Source organism: Hyaena hyaena, unplaced genomic scaffold (assembly GCF_003009895.1).
Source record: "Hyaena hyaena isolate Hyena2069 unplaced genomic scaffold, ASM300989v1 scaffold_521, whole genome shotgun sequence".
In the NCBI taxonomy this organism is placed as follows: Eukaryota; Metazoa; Chordata; class Mammalia; order Carnivora; family Hyaenidae; genus Hyaena; species Hyaena hyaena.
In genome coordinates, this window is record NW_024081153.1 from 602,069 (window position 1) to 615,122 (window position 13,054).

General features: G+C 45.3%; 1 pseudogene; it reads left to right on the forward strand.

Moving 5' to 3' along the window:
• Positions 1–4,478: 4,478 nt before the first annotated feature.
• Positions 4,479–5,111, forward strand: LOC120247413 (annotated as a pseudogene).
• Positions 5,112–13,054: the final 7,943 nt, after the last annotated feature.

Below are 13,054 nucleotides of genomic sequence, written 5' to 3' on the forward strand. Positions count from 1 at the left end.
AGCCAAAACCAAGAGTCAGTCACTCAACCAACTGAGCCACTAAGGTACCCCTTCTTTCTTTTTCTTTTCTTTTTTTTTTTTAAGATTTTAAGTAAGCTCTACACACAGGGTGGGATTTGAACTCACAGCCCCGAGATTGAGAGTCACATGCTTCACCAACTGAGCCAGTCAGGTGCCCCAAAAGTGTTTTCTTTCTTAATTAGTAAACAATTTTTAAAAACCATTGTTTGTTTTACATTTTGGCCTTCACCCCATCACTGTTACCGTTTCTGAGAGTGTGGTCCATGAACAGTTTACATCAGAATCCTGGTACATGCAGGTACACACTTAGGAATCAGACTCGGCACTAACCCAGCTCAGGTGAGCCTTTGCTGAAGGCACGCTGAAGTTCGCAGAGCCTCAGATTTAGCAACTAGGAAAGAAGAGAAAAACCCGCCTTTAATATTAAAGAACAATGGGTCTTAAGAGAGGTACTCACACTCGTGGCCAGAAGATGGCGCAGGTTTCCCATTTACCTGATTCCTGCGCCGTTTGAAGGAAATCTTGTTCAGAAGAAATTTTTTTGCTCTTATTACAGAAATCCAGAGGGGCATCCCCACCCCGAAACTGTGATGAGAAACAAAAAACTAGAATCTTTAATAACATGGAGGATTAGGTATCCTGTCTCCATAGAAACCACTCTTCTGCAAAGAAAGATCAGTAGCCCTTGGCTATGTCTTGGGGGTGAGAATAGTTCTATACCCCAAAGGAGAGCTGTAACCAATCCCTTGGGGGGTTTCTGGCTGCCAAGTCAGGGCTAGCTGTTACTATAGGGTGGTTGCTGTGGAATTTAAGAACAAATCTGGGAAAAGGAGAGGGAGAGGGTGTCTAGTCCCAGGGCAGGTAGAGACGGACGCAGCAGACAACTTAGCCTATTGATGCCACTTCGTCGGCTCTCTTCTTTTGCTTCCCCTTGGAGTCGTAGCATCAGTGGGAGCTGGAGGCAGAGCCTCCCACCTTGGCACCTCCACTGAGGAAGAGACAAGCAGTTATGGGAGCCCAGCACCCTCACGATGTGCAAAATGCCTTATCCTTAAAGACGCAGTCCTCTGTTACAGCTTCCAACACGCTTTGTGCAGACCTTACCCTGCAAGTTTGGCTGACAGCCTTCTCTGCCATTCCTAGAACCCCCTGCTTGCCTTTATCTTTTCAATTAACATGCTATGTTAAAATTAATCTGTTTACAAGATCTATCTTTCCTAAAAGCTGCTAGGCCATGGAGCTATTAGCAGTAGGATATCAACTACCACTCTCCCACGTTATCAGCAAGAGACTGGCGGGGAGGGGAATACATTCATAATAGCAATGAAAATAATTATTACCCACAAATAATGTTAACAAAAAATATGTAAGACTTATTTGAGGGGGAAAAACTGGCAAGTATTTAACAAATGATGAAATTAACAATATTTTTAAAAATTTTTTATTTATTTTTGAGAGAGAGACAGCGTGAGCAGGAGAGGGACAGAAAGAGAGGGAGATACAGAATCAGAAGCAGGCTCCAGGCTCTGAGCTAGCTGTCAGCACAGAGCCCGACATGGGGCTCGAACCCACGAACAATGAGATCATGACCTCAGCCGAAGCCAAATGCTTAACCAACTGAGCCACCCAGGTGCCCCGAAATTAACAATATTAATAGCAAACATTTAAGGCTTACCATGCCTGAGGCACTAATCTAGAAACTTTTGCATGTCTTACTCCATTTTTTAAAATGTTTATTTATTTTTGAGTGGGGGGAGGGGCAGAGAGAAAGGGAGACACAGAATCCAAAGCAAGCTCCAGGCTTTGAGCTGTCAGCACAAAGCTGAATGCGGGGCTTGAACTTACGAACTGTGAGATCATGACCTGAACCGAAGTCGGACACTTAACTGACTGAGCTCCCTAGGTGCCCCATCCTGTCTTACTCCATTTAATCCACAACCTGGGAGGTACATACCATAGTGTTTCTAATTTTACGGGAAACAGAGATATAAAGAGGTTAAAAAAAAAGAAAAAGTAAATTTCCTGATGAGATCTCCTCTTCATTGCAGGAGAGCTTCAATGATATATAATTCTTTCCCAATTGTTTTTCATATTTAACTCAAATATCATCAAAATCCCCAAACAAGGTCACTGATGTAAGAGGTTCATATTTTATATAAGTACATGTGTGTAGAAAAATCTGAAAGGATGTGCATCAAATTGTTGAAGGTATCTTGGCTTCCCTATACTTTCTTGTATTCAACAGACTTGTTGCAATGTGCATGCACTACTGAATTCTAAGCACTGGGAAAGGTACTTTAACTGAATTATCTCCAATTCTCCCAACACCATGAAATAGGTACTAGTTTTCCTACTTTGCAGATTTTTTAAAAAGCTCAGAGAGGATAACTAGCTTACTTGAAGTCACACAGATGATAAAGTGGTGATCTCAACCCAACAGCCTGAATCTGGAACCAGGTCTCTTTTTTTCTTAAATAGTTTATTATCGAGTTGGTTTCCATATAACACCCAGTGCTCATCCCCACAAGTGCCCTCCTCCATGCCCATCACCCCCTCCTTCCCCTTCCCCCAACCCACATCAGCCCTAGTTTGTTCTCAGCATTCAAGACTCTCATGGTTTGCCTCCCTCCCTCTCTCCCACTGATTTTCCCCTTCTTCTCCCCCATGGTCCTCCATTAAGTTCCTCCTAATCCATGTATACATGCAAACATATGGCATCTGTCCTTTGCCTGACTTATTTCACTCAGCATAACACCCTCAAGTTCTATCCACGTTGCTACAAATGGCCAGATTTCATTCTTTCTCATTGCCATGTAGTATTCCATGGTATAGATAAACCATAGCTTCATCCATTTGTCAGTTGATGGATATTTAGGCTCTTTCCATGATTTGGCTATTGTTGAGAGTGCTGCTATGAACATTGGAGTACATGTGCCCCTATGCATCAGCACTCCTGTAGCCCTTGGGTAAATTCCTAGCAGTGCTATTGCTGGGTCATAGGGGAGTTCTATTGTTAATTTTTTGAGGAACCTCCACACTGTTTTCCAGAGGGGCTGCACCAGTTTACATTCCCACCAACAGTGTAGGAGGGTGCCCATTACTCCACATCCTCGCCAGCATCTAGAGTTCTCTGATTTGCTCATTTTAGCCACTCTGACTGGCGTGAGGTGGTATCTCAGTGTGGTTTTGATGTGTATTTCCCTGATGAGGAGGGATGCTGAGCATCGTTTCATGTGTCTGTTGGCCATCTGGATGTCCTCTTTGTAGAAGTGTCTGTTCATGTCTTCTACCCATTTCTTCCCTGGATTATTTGTTTTTTGGGTGTGGAGTTTGGTGAGTTCCTTATAGATTCTGGATACTAGCCCTTTACCTGATATGTCATTTGCAGCTATCTTTTCCCATTCCGTCGGTTGCCTATTGGTTTTATTTGGAACCAGCTCTTCCGAGTGGGCATTACTGCCTTTCGAGAACACAGTGACAATGCCCAGTGGTGCATGGCAGAATTGCAGGAGCCCCAGGATACTGGGACTCCAATCCCAACTGTGGCTACAGAGTCCAGTAAGGCTACGTTTTAGAGGAAGTGTCATCAAAGCAAAGCTGAGAGAACAGTGCTTGGCATACAGTGCATACACAATAAACATTTGACAAATGAGGGGCGCCTGGGTGGCTCAGTTGGTTGAGTGTCTGACTCTTATTTTGGCTCAGGTCATGATCTCACTGTTTATGGAATCAAGCCCCACATCAGGCTCCGGGCTGACAGCATGGAGCCTGCTTGGGACTCTCTCTCTTCCTCTTTTTCTGGCTCTCCCTGGTGCGCACACTCTCTCTCTCTCAAAATAAATAAACAAACTTAAAAAATTGTTTGACAAATTAGTAGATTGACCGAGAAAGGAGGGTGGAATCTGGGTGAGGAAGGGCATTCCAAGCAGAATAAATGTCAGGGCTGTGGCTCAGCTTGGTAATCCGACTGGATCCAGGACAAAATCTTCTGTCCTGACAGCCTAGTCCAGGCCAAAGAGCTGGGAGGACTCAGCTGGTGTCAGACAAAGAGCCCACTGCAAAGCTCACCCTTTGCCCAAACCTCGTGAGTAGTTTGCCTAAAACTATTCAGGCATCAGGTGCCTGGGTGACTTAGTTAAGCGTCTGACTCTTTTTCTAGGCTCAAGTCATGAGCTCACAGTTTTGTGAGTTCGAGCCCCCCGCTGTGCTGATAGCTCAGCGCCTGCTTGGGATCCTGTCTCTCCCTCTCCCTCTGCCCTGCCCTGCTCACACTGTCTCTCTCATAAGTAAGTAAGTAAGTAAGTAAATAAATAAATAAATAAAAGAAACCCTTCAGGCACCACAAAGTGTAGGTCAGGTGACCATGGCACCATGGCCTTCCCCCGCCATCTTGCAGCTATCATGTGAGCGCTTGTGCAGAAGACTCAGCTCTGACACTGTCCAAAGTCACAGGGAAAATGGTAGAAAATTCACTGTCGCCATTGCCAAAAAGAGTGATTTATACAAGTCCGGAGGTTTTCTTAACCCACCCCCGGGTTAGGCTTCATACTATTTCTGGCGTGGTCTTTAATGCCTGAACCTCAGCTAAACTTTATTATTATTGTTATTTTTTGTTTATTTATTTTGAGGGACAGAGAGAGAGCAAGCAAGCGGTGAAGGAGCAGAGAAAGAGACACAGAGAACACCAAGCAGGCTCCACGCTGTCAGCGCAGAGCCTGATGAGGGACTCGAACTCATGAACTGTGAGATCATGACCTGAGCTGAAACCAAGAGTCCCAGGCTTAACCAACTCAGCCACCCACGCGCCCCTGGGCTAAACTTCTTAGGCTTAACCTCTTGGCCTCAAAAATGCTGAGCAGTTGCATTAGCTGTCTGTCTCCTTGCAGCTATGGCAATCAGCTGCGTGCTTGTTTTTAAAATCAACATGCTGAGTACCTCTCCACTCGACTCCATTCATACAGTCATAAAAGAAATACCAAGAGGAAGCCATCCAGCTTCCAGCAATATTGGAAATACTAGGAAATATCCCAGTCAATGGAGTGCACCAAGTGTTCTTTCTTACAGCCAAGGAACTTTACAAGAAAAACTGAATGTAGACATAGTAATGCGAAGCATTTGTTAATTTTTGACATGATAATTTGACAATTATTTTAGCTGTCTCTCATTGAAATGTATTGAGATGTAAAAATGTAAAATGGACTTCTCTCAGATTAAGTTCCACTAATATTGTAAGTATTCTCAGATATTAATGGACAGACTAAATAAAGCACTATACTTTTTTTTAAAGTTTATTTTGAGAGGGAGCAAGGGAGGGGAAGAGAGAGAGAGAGAGGGAGGGAGAGAGAGAGAAAGAGAGAGAGAATCTCAAGCGGTCTCTGACCTGGCACAGAACCCAACATGGGGCTCAAACCCACGAACTTGAGTTCATGACCTGGGCCAACACTAAGAGTCCGACATTTAACCGACTGGGCCACCCAGGCACCCCACATAAAGTACTACGTTTCCATTTTAAAAAGCCCCAACTGTTCAAGCCCACAAGCCTTCTGGAAGGACTCTGCACACCCTGGAGGCAGCTCCAGCTAGCAGCTATGTCCTCTAGGGCAACCAACAAATACTCCACCTTCACAGTAAATAGGCCTTGATTGGCCCATTAAACCCAGGGCCCAAGGCTCAAATATTTTCCCCCAAAAAACTGCCGCAGGCAGGGCTGGGAGGTTTTACTCTTTACCTAATCACAGTCCCTTTATTATGCTTAATGCAAATGGAAGTTAATCTCTTAATATCAAGTCTGCAGTCAGTGTTCAGGTTTTCCCTTCTGCCTCCTCTATTCTGTACACTTCAAAGTATTGGAGGCAGGATCCTAACAGGCCTCACACATGCTGCATTCAGTTAATATCATTGATCTTGTAGGGCCAAGGACAGGCTGCCCCCAACGGGCCCCTGTGACAGAACATCCACAGGCGCCTCGTCCAGCTAAAAGCAGGAAACGCATCTCCACAATGAAAGGTACTCTCCCTTTACTAAGAGGTAAAAAAAAAAAAAACCATCCTTATAGCCTAAGAACTTTAATGCTAAGAGAGCTTTGAAACAAAACTTGTTACTTTTTGCCTACCTAATCTAGGTCAGCCCAAATTCCATTTGAAATCCTTACTGGTTGAGGGGTGTGTGGCTGGCTCGGTGGGTAGGGCATGCAACCCTTGAAATCAGGGCCAGGAGTTCAAGCCCTATCTTGGGCATCGAATCTACTTTTTAAAAATGTTTTTTATTTATTTCTGAGAGAGAGAGAGAAAGATAGTATGAGCAGAGGAGGGTCAGAGAGAGGGAGATACAGAATCTGAAACAGGCTCCAGGCTCTGAGCTAGCCGTCAGCACAGAGCCCGACGCGGGGCTCAAACCCACAAACCATGAGATTATGACCATGAGATCATGATGCTCAACCGACTGAGCCACCCAGGCGCCCCTTGGGCGTTGAATCTAAAAGAAAAAACAAAAAACAAAACAAAACAAAACAACCCCAACTTGAAGCATTAAAGCTCCCAAGCATTCCTTTTCTTTATCCCATCAATTCTTCACAAATTTATTGTCTCTGTGCCTTAAAAGTATAAACATTGCCTGCCTGAGTCATTTCTTAGGTCTCATTTCATTATTGGGCCTCTGTACACATGCAGTAAAACTGGCACTTTCTCCTGTTGGCCTGTCTCATGTAAGTTGAATTCTTAGTCTAGCTGGAAGAGCTTGAAGGGTGGAGGAAGAAATTTTCTTCCCTATGATATGTTGTTTAAGTTTCTTTTAATGATTTAAAGATTGACATTTGCCCCCCACCTGCATTTCTTTTCCCCTTGATATTTATTTGTTAAAGAACCAAGGCCATTTGTCCGGCCTGGTTTCCATCACTCAGCATACGGCTGACCGCACCCCCACCCTGTTGCTCAGCATGCTACTCCAGCTCATGTATTTGACCTAAACTGCAACTTACGTTCAAGCCCTTGATTGTGCTCTTTGATTTTAACTTTTTCCACTTGAGTGATTTTATTAATAATGCCGGAGAGGCAGAAGGAGTTTTTTAAAAAGACTACCTACTGTGAAAAATGGACATGACTGGAGCCATTTAAAAATATGGAGGGGCGTCTGGGTGGCTCAGTCAGTTAAGCATCTGCCTCTTAGTTTCGGCTCAGGTCATGATCCCACGATTTGTGAGTTCGAGCCCTTCATTGGGCTCTGCACTGAGAGTTTGGAGCCTGCTTGGGGTTCTCTCTCTCCCTCTCTGTCTGCCCCTCCCCTGCTCATTCTCTCTCTCTTTCTCTCAAAATAAATAAGTAAACATAAAAAAAAAAAAAAAAAAAAAAAAAAAGAAACATGGAGAGAGATGGCACACCTGTCCCTTGTGTAACTGGGCCCAAGCTGGATTGGGCAGTATAGTAATTGTTTCAAGCAATTGTCTGAGAACTTAGTGGAACAGACATCTGATCACAAGCCTGATGGTGGCAGACTTTCTGAAGATAGAGTCTGTAGTCAATCAATGTATAATCCAGAGTAGTTTAGCTGTTAAAACACCCATAAAAAACAACAACAACTAGGGTAATTGCCCCTCCGCCTCCTTTGCTTTCCCCCTACAGTCATGACACTATCTGCACATTTACCTGAATCTGTGCTCCCAGAATTGCAATTCTTTGATCCTAAATAAACATTCCTTTGCCTCTCTTTGTGGCTCTTAGTTTCGAGGTTAACAGTGCTCTTTGAGTACTGCACACACACTGCACTATGGGATATCCAGGCTTTACTGCTTATTAGCTGTATCACCTTGATCAACTCAACTCCATCTGAATCTTGCAAGTCACGCCTGCGGAGCCCACCCACCCAGGACCCCAGACTCTTCATCTCAGTACAGCTCCCTGAGCTGCTGGTCCCCCCCCCCCCCCCCCACCTTCTTAATTCTGGAGACTGTCAAAGGTTCGCTGCGCAGTGAGTACCACCAGAGGACAGTCTCATTTGGCAAGTCTGCTCACTCCCTCATTGCCTCGTTCTCCACAAGGGCCCAGTCACACTAGCCATCAGTCTAGGTACCCCAGATAAATCAGTGAACCAGAAAGGTACGACCCTTGTCCTTATAGTCTATATTCTAGTGGGGAAGTGGAAGAGACACATTCCAAGAAAACACGAAATTGAGTTGAATGTATCGTTGAGATTTCTGGTAACTGGGAACCAAATAAAGAGGGTGATATGAGAGGGTGTGTGACTCCCTCAGAAAGGGTGGTGTGGGAGGCCTCTTAGAGGAGTTACCATGTGACCTGAGTCCTGAGCACGAAAAGACCTTCAGCTATGAAAGAACTGGAAAAAATAACTCACAAAGGAAATAGCTAGTGCCAAGGCCCTGAGGCAAGAATTTCCGTGTTTTCGGGGCGCCTGGGTGGCTCAGTCGGTTAAGCGTCCGACTTCAACTCAGGTCATGATGTCACGGTTCGTGGGTTCGAGCCCCGTGTCGGGCTCTATGCTGACGGCCAGCTCAGAGCCTGGAGCCTGTCTTCGGATTCTGTGTCTCCCTCTTTCTCTGACCTTCCCCTGCTCACGCTGTCTCTCTCTCAAAAATAAATAAAACATTAAAAAATTAAAAAAAAAAAAGAATTTCAGTGTTTTCTAGAGGAGAAAGGACACCGGCTCTGTTAAGGGCAGTAGAACTAAGACGACGTTAAGGAGGGGTCAGGACGGGATGAGAAGTTAGAAATGCTGCTCTACCTGAAAAGAGAAGTCACAAAGGGATAAATAATGTGGAGAAGGGCTGCGGAGCGGGACCCACGAAAGGCTCAACGACAAGGGAGAGATGGCGGGCTCGGACTACGCTGGAGCCATGGAAAGGACGCGAAGCGCAAAGACTCCAGGGTTAGGGCGTTTAATAAAAGGGGGAGGCTGGGCACTGTAGAAAAGAGGAATGGAGAACGACCCCCAAGGTTAAAACCTGAGTAAATTAGGGGGGTGCCTGGGTGGCTCAGTTGGTTAAGCATCCGACTTCGGCTCAAGTCGTGATCTCACAGTTTGTGAGTTCAAGCCCCGCATCAGGCTCTGTGCTAACAGCTCGGAGCCTGGAGCCTGCTTTGGATTCTGCATCTCCCTCTCTCTCTCTGCCCCTCCCCTGCTCATACTCTGTCTGTCTGTCTCTGTTTCAAAATGAATAAACTTAAAAAAAAAATTAAAAAAAAAAAAAACCTGAGTAAATTAGGGGCACCTGGGTGGCTCAGTCGGTTGGGGATTCGACAAAAATTAAAAAAAAAATTAAAAAAACCTAAAACCTTACTAAACTAGGCAACTAGCGTTGACTTTATTGAGATGAAAACCCGGAGTCGGGGCGGGTTTGGAGGAGGTGATGGCTGGATGGGGGTGGGGCGCGGTGGGCGGTCGGGTGCGGCGGGCGTGGGGGGGGCCCCGTGCGCCGGGAGCTGGGGGCTGGAGCTCCGGTGACGGCCCACCAAGTGCTTCGCGACTGGAGGAGGTTCCCGGGGGCGGGGCGAGGGAGGGTCGGCTGCGAGGGGATTGGGCCCAGGGACTTCCAAATCCGCACGGGGAGGGGGGCGGCTGCGAAACGTGCGGAGGCCTCCATCCTCCCTCCTTTTCCCGCGCGCGTGTGCGTCCTCAGGCTGGATCCCGTCTCCAGGTAAGGCCTGCGGGAGTGGGGGCCGGGGCCCCTCCTGGGACCCTCGCGCTTTGCTGCCTGCTTCGCCCCTCACTGGCCGGCGGGGGAGGCACCTTCCTGAGCGTCCTTTACCCTCCAAAGTAGGGGCATTGAAAAGCCGAGCCAGAGGCCCCTTACTGGCTCACTGAGGATGCGACTCTTGATTTAGAGGGGTCGTGAGTTCGAGCCTACTTTGGGCGTAGAGATTACTAAAAATAATAATAAACTTTATTTTTTTAAAAAGTAGAAATAGTGGCAGGAGGAGAAAGTAATGTCAAGGCCGCTAGGCAGTATTTAAGTACTGCCTTTAAAAGAAGGGTGGGGGAGGTGCAAATTTACAGGGTGTTTTTGTTTTTTTTTAAATTTTTAATGTTTTATTTATTTATTTCTAGGAGAGAGAGAGAGACAGCGTGAGCAGGGGAGGGTGAGAGAGAGAGAGGGAGATACAGACTCTGAAACAGGCTCCAGGCTCTGAGCTGGCAGTCAGCACAGAGCCCGACGCGGGGCTCGAACCCACGAACCGCGAGATCATGACTTAAGCGAAAGTCGGACGCTTAACCGACTAAGCCACCCAGGCGCCCCTACAGGGTGTTTTTGGAGAGCAATGGGGAATGAGCGAGATCTTGGGAACCAGGCGGACCTGGTTGTCCCATCTGCCCTCATTTCCGAGATGCGAGGCCTTGAACTTCACCTCCAACCCATTTCTTCATTGTATTACCCATAAACTGTATAAGTAAGGAAATAGATTTAAAGGTGATGACTTTTCCTGCATTTCCTTGGTTGGGGAGAAATGACCAAATTCTTTCTCAAGCGGCAAAAGGAATATATGTTTACTGCCAAAATGTCTTCGGAAACCGACCCCAAGTAGCACAAAGAAGAAAGCACCCTCTTTCCCTGTTCCTCTGCCGACTTCCTCAGTTGTGGCCCTGATTTTACCCTGCCCTTCTGACCTCTCCTCTCAGGTCCTGTCTCAGACGTTAATATTTGTATCGTTGCATACCTGTTTCTGTGACCCTGTAAATCTAAGCAAACACAGCTAGAGAAGAGCCTTTTATCCCCTATGTACAAAACGGGGGTACTTCTCTACATATTAAACCTTCAACTTAAATCCTGTGCCGTGGACTTTGCTTGAACTCTAGGCACGGAGACAGCTGTGCGTAAGACCAAGCCCTGTTGTGCAGAGAACTTTCTTCCAGGTGAACGGCCTTCGCTGGGTAAGCAGCTGAGATTGGGCGGTTGAGTGGCTGGGTAGCTGGGGAATTGGAGGGCAGGAGTGCGGGTGCATAGTTTACAGTGAATTGGGCAGTTGACCTTGGGACCAATGAGCTGTGAATCTTGGCGGCAGCTGGTGTAGGTGGGGGAGGGAGGGCTCCTTCGCCTGGGGCTGTGGTTGTCTGATGTGAGTAGCAGGATCCGAGATTTTGTCACCATAGCGATCACAGGTATTTTCATTTGTTGTACGTTATCTCGTGAAACTGCTTTACACTCATTATGTCAGATTAAAACGTACTTTAGACCTGCCACTCGATTTTGTTAAATAGCGTAAGATCACATATTTGTTCTCTAGGCACCCGGGTGGCTCAGTCAGTTGAGCATCCGACTGGGAGCAGGTCATAATCTCACGGTTTGTGAGTTCGAGCCCCGCCTCAGCTCTGTGCTGACAGCTCCTGAGCCTGGAGCCTGCTTCGGGTTCTGTGTCTCCCTCTCTGTCTCTTTGTCCGTCTCCTGCTTGCACTCTGTCTCACTCAAGAATAAATAAACGTTTAAAAAAAGTTAGATTATAAAAAAGATGACTTATTCTTCATATCAAGTGTATTATTTTGATAACTGTCAAATGTTAAATTCCTGTCAGTGATTAGTGAGGGTAAATGTGTTCTCTTTCCCACCCAAGATCCCAGACATCCTGAAATTCTATCCGCCCTGGGTTCAGAATCCCTAATCAAGGTGGAAAACAGGATCTGCAAACATTGGGCCTGGAGCAGACTTGGCAGAGGCTTCAGGTCGGGGTGGACTGTCCTCGAGAGGGGTTTAGCGTAGGAAAACGTTGGAAGCTTTTAATCAGTGCAGCTGTGCGTTTGGGTTTATGTTTTAAAAAACTTTAATATAACACTGTGGAAACTGGAACCTGTTTAGGAAGGGTGAGAAGTCTTTAGCAATTCACACCCCAAGGCTATGGGTCGGAGGGGAGGGTGAATAAATTTTCCGGTACTCTCCGGGACGGACCAGCTTGTTTTGGTTTGCATTTCCTTGGCCTTAACTGCCTTCTTTTCATATGTTTATTATCTGCTTGCATTTCCTACAGTAAATTTTCAAATGGACAGCTTGCTCTTAGTATAACAGCAAATTCAGGAGAAAAAAAAACACTAAGATTTCCTCTTCGCTAGAAAAAGAACAGTTGATATTCCCCATGCCATTCTCTGTGGCCACCCAGAGTTTGGTTTCCCATTTCTTCACTACATACAAGTGTCCGGGGGTTCTTCTGGGCAGAAGAATAAAGGAAAAGACTGACTTGAACTTTTTCTAAATGGCATTATACTTTTCCCATTTTAATTACGCAGAAAGTTCTGATAATTCCCAGTTCCCCTTTCAAGATGGGGAGGGCAGATATTTGCCCCAGCACTGGCTAAATTCCATTTTTTTTTAAACACTAGAATCTGTTCTGGTTTGCATTTTCCTGATTCATAAAATTGAGCATATTTTCATGTTTACTGTTCATTCTCGTTTCTGTGGTTTTGTATGTATTTACAAAAATGAAATTGTGCTATATGTGTTTTCTGCATTTTGCTTTTTTCTTTAATGTATCGAGGACATTCCAAGCCTGTGTGTTATATCTCTAAATACACCCTATAATAGCTACTTATAATTCCATTTGTGGTAGATCTTCCTTGGTTCAATCCTCTTGCTGAAAGGCCTTGCTTTCTGGGCTTTGGTCACAAAAAAAGTTCAGTTCTAAACCTTTTGTCTTTGTGTTCTTAAGTACAGGTGGTTTTACTTCTGGTCTACATTCTCAAGTCAGAGTTAACACGTGTATGCTATCTGATTTTAATAGGTTTTCCGATTTCCTGAAAAGTTGTAACTATTTCCACTCCAGATAAAAGTGATCACTTCTTTTGATTATCTCCTGCTTCTGAGGTTGGGCAGCTTTTCAAATGTTTGGTATTTCTTCGCATTCTCTCTTGTTTTGTTTCTTTTAGCTTATTAGTTCACATACAATTTTAATATAAGAAACAATGATTTTTTTGTGGTGATTTTGAAATGTTACTCCCTCTTCTGTGAATTATTTACCTGTTTTTAGCTTTCCTTGCAATTCAGAACTATTTAATGAAAATTGTTCTGTATACTTCAATGGAAACTTCTAGATATGGAACC